We start from the raw sequence: 14,745 nt of genomic DNA, 5'->3' as shown, positions 1-14,745 counted from the left end.
GTCTCTTTAAACTACTGAGATCCTATACTTTTGGAGGGTTACTGGAAATCTAATGAAAGAATTCTTATAAAAATTGTGGACTAATATAACTTGATGCACAATCTGAATGTTCATAGCTTCAAATGCATGTATTATGTCTGGCTATATTCTATTTGGATATAATTCATAGACATGAAGATGCTGATGGCCGTAGGAAGTAATTATAGTGTTCTGAAAATCCTCAGATAAATCACAAAAAAATGCACAGACTCCTCATTAAAACACTCAATAAAATATTTTTTCTTGAAATCAAATGGTACAGCCACTAGGACTTCAGTTCTGAAACAAACTACTTCAAATTAGGAAAACCAGATGTGCATATTCGTGGAAACACATTTGATTCTGCTGCACTATGGTTGTTTTATCCAAGTTATGGGTTGCTGACTTACATTCTTACATTTAACAACTCTCTTGCTTCTGAACAAAAGCATCTGCAAGTAGTACAGAACATTGGGAATACAAAAATTAGCCACAGGGGAACTTCTTAAATTTGAAATTCTGAATTGGTAGGTTTGTTCTATAATGTCTTTAAGCCACTCTCTTCAGAATTTTCAAGATATTAAAATATATCTCATTGAATATCACACTTATTTTACTTATTGATGTAAGCATACTTTCAATCATTGTATTCTTTTCAGTTATGATAGGAAAATATTAGAAAAGGTATCTTTATATATACATATATATATATCTTAATTGAAACATTCATTGAAAGGAATGTTTATAGTAGTAACAACATTTGCATTAGTAGATCTACTTTTGTCAATTTTGTTAAAAAAACTAATTTAGGAATCTATAAAAGGTTGTTTTTCTCTCTGACTAAAATACTTCCAACTATTTATTTTAAAGTATTAGAATTATTCTTTCAGAGTATTTTAATGAAGTTTCTGTATTTCTGACACTATCTGAAGCTTAGGAATATAATTTTGCCTATATCTTTAGTTAAATGGTGGAAAAAACAACCACAAAAGCTAGATTAAAAGCTAGGATCACGTATATTTACTTGCAGTATAAATCAATTGCAGATAAACAACTTTACCCTTACACAGAAGGAAAATATAAGCATGGAAATAATTTCACCATTAGAAATCCATTTCTTTGGTCAGATTGGGTTACAAAAGCTAAGGTGTGTAACACCAAGGGTTGGTAAATTATAGAAGCTTAACTGCATATAAAATAAAATTACATTTAAAACCCACAGACAAATGCACAGCCGTTCGTAATATATATATATGTTTACCTCACATTAACAGAATCATGTAGCAAAAGGTTTTCTAAATGCAAATAGCCAGTTTCGTCTAAATATTTTTGAGAAATAAAGTTTCCCACTCTATCTTTCCCCTCTCATATTGTGTAAGGCAGATTTTTGTTGTGCATTAATATTTTAAATTACAGCCAGGCACCAGTGGCTCACGCCTGTAATCCTAGCTACTCAGGAGGCTGAGATCTGAGGATCACGATTCAAAGCCAGCCTGGGCAGTAAGTCTGTGAGACTCTTATCTCCAATAAACCACCAGAAAACCGGAAGTGGTGCTGTGGCTCAAGCAGTAGAGCACTCACCTTGACCTGAAGAGCACAGGGACAGCACCCAAACCCAGAGTTCAAGCCCCATGACCGACCAAAAAAAAATTTTTTTAAATTACAAATAGTACAATTCTGTAACAAACTGTGTGTGAGGACCCTGGATTCTCTCCAAGCTCAAGAATTTGCTTCCTGGACTTTATGGGTGGAACCTAGAAAATAATCCAGACCCATGTGCTTTTACTCTAATCCTGTAAGGGTTTAGGAGAATGCTATGTCTCAGTATATTTCAGCTGTGGGTCTGAGAAAGATAGGCTTTCCTTTCTGTCTACCTATCTACCTTAGCTATCTATCTTATCTATCCATCTATGTATCCATCTATCTGTCTTTCTATCTATTATATATGCATGAATATATATACATATGTGTGTGTGTGTGTGTATATATATATCCATGGATATATTATACTTCGGTTGTATATCAGGCCCTTTGCTAAGAAACATAGATCTACAGACTATTATGGCCAAATTGTTACTCATGGAGAATTTAAAACAGATTATCAGACATCAGGATGGCCATAGCTCTGATGAAGTTGGGAAAATAGTCATGTCATTTCAGGAAAAGGACTACCTAACTACAATGCGAAATTAGCCTTTTGAAAGGCTTTTCACTAGAAGTAAATCATCAGGTTCCAGACTCTGTCCAAAGATCCCCTTGCAAGAGGCTGACAACTTGTTGTGTTCTAGAGAAATGTATTTTCTTAACTCGTTCTATGAGCAATTATAATATTAAGTGCCAACTTAATGGTCGATACTTTAAATGATCAAAGAATAATTAATGATACAGAATTTGCCCTTGGGTGGGGCAGAGGATGTTAGTAAAGCATTGGAATAGAGATTAAATCTGAGTTCAGTATTGGAGTACTGGGGTCAGTAAGAAAAGATGATAAAGATGATAGGAAAACTTACTGCAAAAAGAAGCTTAAGAAAACTGTGTACATATGTAATATATATATATATATATATGTATATATATATATATATATATATATATCTTCTCTTCACAGGAGTATGCTCAAAGTGCTGCTTCTCTACATAAATAATGTCAGTTCATTAGGGTTTGCTGATAGTCAAGATTGGGAAATATATCAAGAAAGGTAGATAATAATTGTTATCTTAAAACAGATATATCACAAAACAAAATGTGGTGAGATAAAGATGACTTTGTCATTGGAAAAGGAAAGATTAAGACATGATATCCATCGGTACAACAAGAAAAATGTGAGTTTTTTTTCTTTTTAATAATTCACAAGGTTTTCAGAATAAATGGGTGAGGTATGCCTTTGTCTGGATTTCTGAGAACTATTCAGAAGTTAATAAAAATAGTTCCCTCTATATCCTCCTCATCTCCCAACATCTTTGTTCACTGAACATGGTCTGAAAACTTCATTTATATGTCTGTAAGCAACCTAAAAAAAAACTACAGACTTTGTCAGGAGAGAAAAAAAAAGATATTGAATAGAAAAGAAAGATGTTGCTTGGTGTCATATATTAGTTTCATTCCATTCATGGCCCTAAAATCTGTCTCATAACAGGCAAGCTAACAAATGGGTTTCTTCACTGTTACCTAACTTTCATGTACTTGATACATAAATAATGTAAGAGGGTGACTTCTGAGCTGGCTTGCTTTCTCGTTCACGCATTTCCTAGCACCTGTGCAGAATTCTAAATGCACTGTCATTGTTTTATACAAACAAGACTATGTTTAATTGAGTTTTCAAGATAGGTGAATGCTTATCTGGTCTCAAATCTGGGACCCATTTAGAGCTAATTATTGGACACTGTCATAGTGTTTTTGTGTAATCTTTTATGCAAGTACATTGGTTCAGTTCTATTACTGTTCCTATTTCAAACAGGAGTCACTATAAATAAGTCATTTAAATTCATACACTGGTACAAACTGGGCTAGAACTCAGGCAGCAATTGTTTGAGTGCCTGTGCTTCTAATGACTATTCTTTAAAAAAACATGTAGGAACAGAATTAAAAGTATTCTTTTAATCTTCTTCATCCCTCCAAAGTTAGCTTAATCGAGTTGGGTTCTAAAATAACTGGCTGTTTTCTTTCCTGGCTGTCTGAGGATCAGCCATTGTCACAACCCACTCAGTAACTACCCAAACTAAGGAGTTCATAGGAACCAAGTACGAGCTCCCTCACCTACTGTGGAAGTTACTTTCCAGAGACGCTCACTGCAATAGATGAAAATATGTGAAGTAGCAGAATTATATTTATTGTATTTTATATATACATATGTGTATATAGATATATGTATACACATATGTATATATAAGACTTTATTAACCATTCCCACTCTCTTATTAACCTTAATTAAACTTTAAATGTGTTTATATTATTTTAATTTTTAATGCAAAAATAATTAACATCATAAACATTATATAAATACCTATATACCACAAAATCCTGTAATACAGCAAAAACTCCTTATTACAGGAATATATATGTACATATTATATATATATAATTAAATGCAATGCAGTGAAGTGCTATAAGTGCACCGTGATATAGCGGGTGACAAATGAATGAGTGTACATATCCTTCACCCTGGAAAAGCAATAGCCCCTGCAATTAAAATTGTGTAAAACTAGCCAAAAGACACAAACACACCAGATGCCATCTGTATGGTGATCAGACAGTTTTTTAAGGTTTATGATTCTTGGGATGGTTCAAGGGAAAAGCAACCCCAACATGGATTTGCAGGACCCATTGCTATACAATAGACCCATTTGTACAGACCCATTGTCTATACAAAATAAGCAATGGTGTGATGAGAGTGTTGTACCAAAACAAAGAGCACACATTTTCTGCTGGATTCCCTAAAGAAAGAGTGCTTATTCAGAGATCTATAGAATGTGTAAAGTAACCAATTATAGAAATGATCCCTGAAAGGATAGTCTTGTATATATATTTTTCTAATTTGGGATGGGGAAGGGAAATAACAAAATGCTGAAACAAGGATACAGGTGGACACGTTGTCACCATGAGATGTACAAGACACTACGTTGAAAAATGAACTTTACAAAAAAAAAAAAAAAAAAAGAAAAATGAACTTTACAACTTCAGGAGTCCGGGAGGGAGGAGTTGGGGAGGTGGGGAGGGAAAAGATAGTAAGGGAAAAACAAAGGAGGGGGTAATAATGCTCGATAGGATATGTACTCATTACCTTACTCATATAACCCCTCTGTACAGTATCTTTACAATATTTGTTTTAAAGAATGTGTAAAGTTAACTCCGAATGGAGGTAGCAGAGCTCAGGCACAGTAAAGGAAGTAGCATCCCAAGAAACAGCTGAAAGGGTTTTTCAGTATTTCCAGCAAGAAGCAGCAGCCCAGGTGATGGGTGAGCACAAGGTGAGAAGTTATTCTGGATACAAAGAAGAGGCAGCAGAGTCCTTGAGCATAGAGGGTAAAGCCTAAGAGGAACAGGGATACAATTCCAAGAACAGAATTGGCATTTTTGGATGCTTTACCATGCATAGATAGTGTTGGACAGAGTATTCAACTCGTGGAGACCAATAAGATGAATGATTAGAATTGAACAATACTTATGGAGAGACAAATAAATACATTTAAGAAATGAGGAGGTGCAAAATCAACTGCATGCATTGTATGATTCTTTAGGAAGTCAAGCAGATAGAAGGATTTAGTCTAGACACCTACCCCGTTGGACATTCGTACCATTAACTGGAATGAGAAGCATGAAAATGTGCAGCGGAAGGATTCCAAAGGAGCAGAGTGATGCACACTGACTCATATCCAAACATAAGGCACAAAAGAAAAGGAAATTTATTGTGAAACACACACACACACACACACACACACACACACACACACACACACACACACACACACACACACACACACACACACACACACACACACACACACACACACACACACACACACACACACACCAGTAAAATCTGGATAACTCATATTCCCTGGAATCGTAGAGAGGTAATACCACATCAAATTTTGACACGGCAAGACCCTCACTACCTAACTTATCATCTTCTCATCTTCCCTGAAGCTCAGGTCTCCAATTTCGTTAAGTGGAAGGGTTTTTTGGTTTTTTTTTTGCCTCTTTTTGCCTAATAATTTGTTCACTCTCAAGACAAAACAGGAGGTTTTAGAAGTTTGCAACTTGATTTACTCTCCAAAATCATGCTATCATTTTACAGATGAGCAAAAAGTGAAGTGTTGGAAAGAAATAGTGTGTGCCCATGCCATGAACCGTTGTTTTTTGTGCACAATGTCCTTCATTCTTTCTTATGCTTTCATCTTAAGGTCAAACTATGGATCAGATATAATCCTTTCACAACCTGAAAATGATATGAGATGCTTTCCTGAATGGCTTGTTCCTTCTTTAGTAATTTCTTTACATTCAGTAATGTCATGGATATAAGCAAATGCCAACTTCTATATCTCATAATTCAACGTAAGTCAATAATATAATTTCTTATTCCCTAAACTACATAACTTTTGGTATCTTTTTTTTCTTCCCACTTTTGCTAGCAATAATAGCAAAATGGCTTTGTAGAAGGTCAATATTTGCATCAAGAGGGAGATTTCTTTGCCTATTCATCTGGCTGTGTTTGTAAATTTCACTCTGGAAAACAATTATGCATAATTAAAAATAGATACACAAGTCCCGATTGCTGGTTGTCCTAGTATTTGATTCATAGGAAGAATCAAATATGATTGATATGATTCTCTTTTTGTTTCCACCCCAATCATGTAAAGCATGAAAGTAACAATTAAAATTATTCTCCGAAATGTAACCTTTTATTCAGTTATAACTTCAGGACTTCTCTCAAAGAGTGTTAAGAAGAAAACATGGATGGTGGGATGGCAATCCCTATTCTCTATACTTTGGGAGAGTGTTTCACTTAGAGCAAGGCCTGAATCCAGATTTTCGACAGCACACAGACTGTAAGGATTCTAATCCTCCCTATTTTCATCCAAACTACATGACATTGGGGAAGAAGCTTAAACTCTCTCATTTTGAGTTTCCTTACCTATATAAGAGAAAAATAATTCTACCTAACTTGAAGTAATCTGTGACGATTAAATGAATCTGTGACGATTAAATGAACACATGTACTATGCTTTTACTGTTGTCGTAGAGAATAGCAGCGTGAATGCTTATTTAGCAGTGCTGAGGATGGTGATGTATACATGCAATAAAAACATTGTGAGATTTGGGAAGCTATTTTTAATTGTTCACAGGTAGAGATCATTTGGGATCACATTATTAGAAAATACCACTATTCCATACTTACTAGCTATTGAAAATCAGGTACTTTGAATATCTTTAGATCACTTCTACAAAGAATTTCTGCTTAAACAATGCCCCCTCTATCTGTTTTCCTTTATTTCCAGCTTACCATCCAATTGATTAAGGTCACAAAAATACATCACAAAATATGTATAATTAATCTATATATTATGTATACTCAATCAAAGGCATGTATAAAATTGTTTTGGTTAAGCTTGTAAAGAATATAAGGAGATGTTTATTGATTTTCGAAGAATTAGCATAAGATAACTAACACTACACTTTGAATACCGAGGGGGAAGATTGGTTTGGTCCAAATTCTCATGGCCCTCTACTAAAAACAAGTCAAACAAACTCTAGGATTTTATTTTCTTAGCAATGTTATTAGATGTCACTAATCATCTGCCCCTTATCTTTGAAAAGGAATTATATATGCTGCAGATAGTAACAGATTATATATGCTAAGTATCAGGTATCTAGGAAGAGGTGGGAAAGTGTTGATATTCAACTTATTGTAGTGAATCATCCTAAGTGATGCAAACCATCTTTGTTTCCATTCCAAGGAGCTACATGAGAGTGATTTTTAGGATACACATACAATACAAGATCCTCTTCAATGACTCGGGGGAGGGGGGGTGGATTTTAATTTGGTCCTTAGATATGATGGCTTTTCATTGAGCAGAAAGACCAGCATTGATCTTCTGCTAAGTCCAACTAGAATTTACAGACTCCCTCAGCGATGCTAAACAAGTTGCCTGAATGGCACAGATATCAGATTGTATATCTGTAAAGTAAATCAATGACCAAAGTTAGCACTAGGTGCTCCTCCAGTCCTGAAGTGGTATATTACCAACACTTAATAACTGAAATATTTAGAAAGGGATCTTGCTTGTTATTTTGTCTTGAAAATTGATCTTAAAAGGGTAGGTAATAGAGGTAGATGGGAGGGTGAATGAGGAAGAAACGTTCTTTAGATTTATTTGACATTTGAATTCTAATTCAAGGCAGAAAGAATTTAAGTTAGAAGAGCTTGTGGTGTGCATAGATCTTTAAAAGAGAAATATTCTCTAAGCAAAAAACAAACAAAAAAGGAGTTCAGTCAACGTCTGTCCACTACGATCAGGTGATTTGTTTATGGCTCACTATCCTTTCTGTGATTTCAACAGCATACATTTTAATTAGGAGTGCTTACAAACCCGGTGCCTCTGCCTGTCCCCAGAGACATGAACGTGAGGATGATGCAGCAGACAATAGTCCTAGATGGACCAGATGAAAAGAATCAAGTATCTCAGAAAACCAACCAACGCTCCTGAGATGAGTTAAAAACCCACAGGATTACAATGAAAGACTCAATTTGCATTGAGCTGATAGAGACATCCCAATGTCAGTGACTCAAATTCCTTATGCACTATGGATGAAAGTGTTCACCATTTCCATTTAAGAGGCTTCCTATGTATCTGTTGCACTGTACAGACATTATTTCATATCTGTAAAAATTTAAATTGGCCAGGTGTTGGTGTCTGATGTCTGTGATCCTAGCTATTCGGGAGGCTGAGATCTGAGAATTGATGTTGAAGCCAACTTAAGCATCAAAAATGCTGGACATGGATCTGTGGCGCAAGTGGCCTTGAGCAAACAAAGCTCACCCAGGTCCTCCTGAGTTCAACCCACAGGCACTCTCTCTCTCTCTCTCTCTCTCTGTCTCTCTCTCTCCCTTTTTCTCTCTCCCTACCTTCTTTCCTCCCTCCCTCTCTCACTCTTTCTCTCTCTCTTTCACACACACACACACACACAGGCACACACACACATGCACACACACACGCACACACACATACACAAAATATAGAAAATAGTCCAGTCAACATAGAAAAGAAGAAAGGCAGAACAATAGATATGACAGAAGGAAAAAGAAAACTATTTTCAAGACAAGAACTGTGAACCGAAAAAGGTATCAAGGAGGGTATTTTTGTGTGACAATGCAGAAGAAGCAGTGGATTTACTTGTATGCATTTGAAAATCTAGCTGTTTCCCTTAAGGAGTGCGTATTAGTGTCTCTTTTGATCAGTAAGTCAATGTTTCACTGTGTTATCACTGCCTTCCTTGTGGCTTTTAATAATCATTCTTGAAATAGCAGTACATTGGCAGACATTTTGGGAGATGCTTTCCTCACTTGACTGATTATTTAATCCACCCAAAGCTATCTGTCTGTCTGTCTGTCGTCTCTAGGACGAAGTGTTTGTGCAGATTGAAAGTCAGGGAAAGCCATGAACGGGGCTGGCATCTTAGAGCAAATTAATTTACATAATGGCCCTGTCAATCCACCCTCTCCTCAAATTCTGTTTGCTTTTCTTTATACAAAACTTGATTCACCCTTTATTGGGTTTCCTTTCTTTCCTACCAATCAGTCATCTCAGTCCCTTTGAATTCCTATGAAGAGCTAGGTATAACTGTGTAACATAAGGAATAGAATATATATGTCCCCCACAAGCAAGAAGGATACACACAATGTTAGGAGAAAAGTAGCTGTGGCAAAAAAAAAAAATGCTAGAGAGCCAGTTTGCAGAGCAGATCCTAAAGGTCAAGTGCCATAGACCTGTCCCATGTTATGACAGAAGGTACAATTCTTCCTGAAGTAAAGAAGTCAAGTCAGTATTATTACCTAGGATATGAATTGGCAGGATTCCAAAGGAGGCTATTTCAAGCTGATGGAAGCATGTAACTCACTTGGCAAAGATATTTAATCTAATTGCTTAATTCAGGTGATTTCTAGTGGCTATCCTAAGTGCTTCCCTGAAATAAATCTTAAAAAAAATGTGTCCATGCCTCAGCCACGATCAATTAGATGTGCCTGCCATAGTTAAGACACTTCTTAGGTATCTGTGTTAATTGCTCCATGGAGTACAAAGAATCTAGTGAGCCAAAGTAAGTTTAAAGTAAAGGCAGTTTCACACAGTGGGTGAAAGAGATTGGTCAGCCAAGGAAACCTGGAGGCCAATTAAGAAGCAGTGGGTTTCCGGCTGTGGAATGTACACACCGTTAGAAAATCGTGCACACAGACATATGATTCTCCATCTATGGGATCTGAACATCAACTGGATCAAAGTTGAATTGATTGAAACCCATACCTATTCTATGCCCACCATTAAGACACTGTCAGTCACTTCCCAAATGTTAACCATCATTCAAGGCAATTTATTTTCCCTATTGTACATTGCCTCCCATGCAATGTATACTTACGTGCAATGATATAGCATCTGTTTCTCTAGATTTCTAAGTAGGTACAATAGGATAGATTTTAGATAGCTAGGAGATATTATAGGGAGTTATAACTATAGTAGTTAAGGTCAAGAGACTAAAGGGCCAAAGCCAGGAAAGATGTGTTGTAGAAGTTGTGTTGGCAGCATGCTAGACCTTAAAGCAAGATGACCATATGCAGAAACTACTAGTGATAGCAAAGAAAGATAATCCTATCTTAAGAAAGGAGCTAATATAATAGTGAGAAGAAGACCAAGTAGATATTCCTGCATTCCTGCCTGTCAATACCTACAGACACATGTTTGAGGACACTGTAAACTTGGAATTACACAGAGAAACCCTTGACACTTCTGAGCCTGTCACCTTTGCACATTTAGTAAACTGGTGTGAGAGGGTTAACTTCGGAAAGATAATAATAATGATAATAATAATTCATGGATTGTAAAGTAAAACACCAGGATTTTCTAACAATGTAAAACATAAAATACAAAGAAAACTGTGCTCCAGACACTGTAAAACTAGTTACTCAGGAGGCTGAGATCTGAGGATCACAGTCTGATGCCCACCTGGGCAGGAAAGGTCATGAGATTATCTCAAATTAACAACCAGAAAAACAGAAGTAGTAGCACTATTGCACAAAGTGGTGGAATGCTAGCCTTGTGCAAACAACTCAAGGACAGTGCCCAAGCCCTGAGTTCAACCCCATGACCAACAATAAAAAAGGAAAGAAAAGAAATAAAAAGAAAAAGAAGAAAAGTATGCTATCTTAATGTGTTATTTGAGTTCATGTCCTCCAGTTTCCGTACTTGGACAATCTAAGTATTATCTGCTATGTAAAGGTGAAACTTCAAGACATTTTAGCAGTGTGATGATGAGCAAGTTACCAAAACTTGCAGTAGCCTGCACTTCTCAGCTGTAAAACAAATACAACACAAACACAGATATGATGGGATTTCTATGAGTGGTCAATTCATTGAAGCACATAGAGCAGTCCTATTTTATTTTCTGGTTATGTTTGTGTTGCAATTACTTCTTAAATGGTGGTTCTGATGCCCCCCCCCATTCTCCTTTACTGGGTCAACCCCTTACCCAACTGCTAGGGCTATATTTTTAAATGCTAAGCATGCAGTTGATAGACCAAAAACAATGGCTTGGTATTCATGGTGTAGTAGAAAAATGTCCATAATTCCCAGCCTGGAATATAAGGCTTGCTAAGGATTGCCTATTTAACTTCTCTGCACATGATCCACTCTTCTTGTCTCCTCCCTGTATCCTTCATTCCAGTCAGCACAATCGACTGACTTTTTTTCAAGGAAATTAAATGACTCCCAAGGTTATGAGGTTATGGGATTCTCAGAAATACAAAGTAACATTTCCAAGGAGGTCTTCTGACTCTTAAACCTTCACTGTTTCCATCAATCCATTTTGCAGCACCACTTGAGAACAGGTTGTTGTGCCCAAGATCACATGATCATATTGTCTGTCTCTGCCACTTGACTGAGCTTTGAGGACATCTTGTCTCAATGGCCTCCGAATTGTGTGCACCTGTCACTAAAAAGGGAACATCATGAGATCTGATACATACTTGATGAAACCAAGTGGTTGTGTAGAACTATTTATATATGCACTTATTTATATACTAAGTGTGTGGCATTCATTTCTCATGGATTAATCAAACTAAATATTATCACTGCTAAACAGATCACAAAGTGCCTCTGCTCTTAATGAGAAATACTCTCGGCAAAATTGTCAGACTACAAACCAAAGGTACCTACTAATGAAGGAGAGTTTGTTTATGCTCTACAAAATTAGTGTCTTTCCCTACTTTCTGTATTTGTACCTTCATCACCAAAATGGACAAGTAAAATTATCCACTCAAAAATGCAGGGAAAAAAAAGTAGAAAATCTTGTTTCTTGTCTTTGACATCACACATAGAAACAATTGACCCAGGCACTGCACTGTGTGTGTGTGTGTGTGTGTGTGCATGTAGTTAACACAAATTTATCACATGTACTTCCTATTATTAACATTTTTGCAGCCCAACAATAGGGATGAGAAAAGAGATATTTCTCCAAAACTACTGATGAAGAACCCAGATCCCAAAGGGTGAAATAGCCTTCTATAGAGGTAGTAGAAGAGGTGACTAGGGGAAAAAGTAGGGGAAAAAGGAGATGAAAACTTTTATAAATATTAACATGACAGAGACAAAAGACTGCTATTATCAATTTACACCACCTTTGCTGAACAAAGTCACAGGATAGGTAGAAAAGAGAATGGGAAAATCTTATTAACATTTCTCATGTAATGGCTTACCAGGAACTCATCTTTTGAAAAAGAAACAAAACAAACGTGTCACTGGATACATGAACATAAAACTGCACTTATTTATGAGGTAAGTGCTGATGTTTCTACACATGGCTACATTGTATGATGCTTAAATTGGGTTATCATCTAAGTCCTCAAACATACGTTTCTTTGTGGGGACACCTTTCAAAATGTTTTTCTTCAGCCTTGTTGAAGTATATAGTACACAATTATTCATTACTTCCATCCTAATGAGCAGTAGCCGATGCAAACTTCTCATTGTTACCTGGCTGTGACTTACTGCTCAGTGATCATCTTTCTCTACCCTTCTTTCCCCACTCCCCTCTGCTGTCTCTATGCTCTCGAAACCTCAGTTCTACTCTTCTCTTCCATGAGATTACTTTGTTATATTCCAACAAGTGTGTGAGATCATGAGGCACTTATATTCTCATACCTTACTTATTTCACATAACAGAATGTCTCCAGTTCCACCTACGTTATATATCATAGGAATCCATAAGTATGGTTGAATAGCATTCCGCTGTGTGTATATGGCACATTTTCTTTATCCATTTAGCAAGTGTTGTTCACCTAAACTGATTTTATTTCTAGGATATTGTGAATAATGCTACAATGGCTTGTACTTTTTAAGGGATAAAACCCAACACTAAGCCACAGATTTTTCTCTCTACAAGTTGCATGCTGCTAAAATGCTTTCCAGACTGTAGACTTTACAACCAGTCTTGGCAAGACATGCACAGGGTTTACAATTGTGAATATCCATACATAAGTGTCCTTAAATTCCAAGGCCCTGGGGTACATTATGCCAAATTAAGGATCAAGGAAAGACCTCAAAAGCCAATAGTTGTAGTGATACACTCTTGTAGTCTCAGAAAACTGAAGTAGGAGAATCCCTTCAGAGAACAAGGCCAGCCTGTGGAAGATGGTGAGATCTAGTTTCAAAACAGAACAAGCAAAGAAACGAAAAGGGAAAAGACACAGTGCAAAACGCAGTCTCTCTTGGTATATGTTTCTCTTTTTCATTTCTCTCTTTTTCTCTTCTTTCTCCCCTTGCCTTCCTACTTTTCTTTGTAAAATATTTCTTTTCTGTATTCAGTAGAGTATTAGCCAGTAATTCAAGCGAAAGGCAAACATAAATGGCACTTCAGTATTAAGTCTGTAGGGACTTCAGTGATTTATAGTCTCTTTCTTCAGCAATATTTGCTCTAAAGCTACTAAAGGTAATATTTAGAGGAAGTGGATATTTTCACCACAATATCACCAGCTAATCCTCAGAGCATTCCCCTGATATCCATCAGCAGTTCATAAAGACTTTAACACTTTATGAGCAATATGTTGACTTCCCTTTGCAACAGCAAGGAAAAAAAAATTTTTCTTTAACTTTCATTGAAAAGCACTACAATGTCTCCCCAAATGAAATTGAGTGATAAACCAAATAAAATAGGCACCAAAAAATGGATGTATATTTTAGTTTCTTTTTCATGCTCTGCTTTAAACTTGTACACTGGGAAGAGTTATTTGATTTATTTTGTTCAGTCTTCAAGGAATAAGAGAAGCTGTAGTGGAGGTTTTCATCAACCTTTGTCTAGGATGTTAACTGAGGAGGATGCTTATTGTTTTGAAATATTAGTGGGAGGAGGCTGGGAGAGCTACAACCATATAAAGTATAATACTGTATGTTTGTACCTGAGGACTAAATGCATTTGTGCAATGTCCACTGGAATAGGTTATACGGTTCCAATTCTTTATAACTCCCAGACCTGACATTTATATTTTTAAGAGTTGATTTTTATAGGAAATCAAAGTAAAGGTATCTGGAACATTTGAAACTGAATAAAACCTTCAAACTCAGGAATACTTCTTTAAATGTGTATTCCTCTAAGTTGAGGAGACAATTTACGTGGTAATGGTACTTTGAAAGGATGTTGATTTAATATAGGCTTTTTTTCTCTCTCTCTCTGCCACAAGCTGTAGTCATTTATATAGTTACGTTGCTTTCCTTTTAGTCCATACACCATCTGCGTGGTATAATGTTTTAATCAACTCCCTTCCTTAAAAATGTAAAATAAACATTTGTGTGAAAAAGGAATCTTATATCTATATCTAAAAATAAAAACGTTATTTTTACTTGCCATAAATGCAAGGTAAACTGGGAAGTAAATTGAATGCAAAACAGCGCTCTTCCATTCTAACAAGGAAATTGGAGGCAGAGGCCAGCATTCTGCTTGTGAGAAGGATCGACACTGACTAGC

This window comes from Dipodomys spectabilis, unplaced genomic scaffold, assembly GCF_019054845.1.
Source record: "Dipodomys spectabilis isolate Male_0828 unplaced genomic scaffold, ASM1905484v1 ptg000167l, whole genome shotgun sequence".
Taxonomy (NCBI): Eukaryota; Metazoa; Chordata; class Mammalia; order Rodentia; family Heteromyidae; genus Dipodomys; species Dipodomys spectabilis.
Note: the sequence above shows the minus strand (reverse complement) of the source record.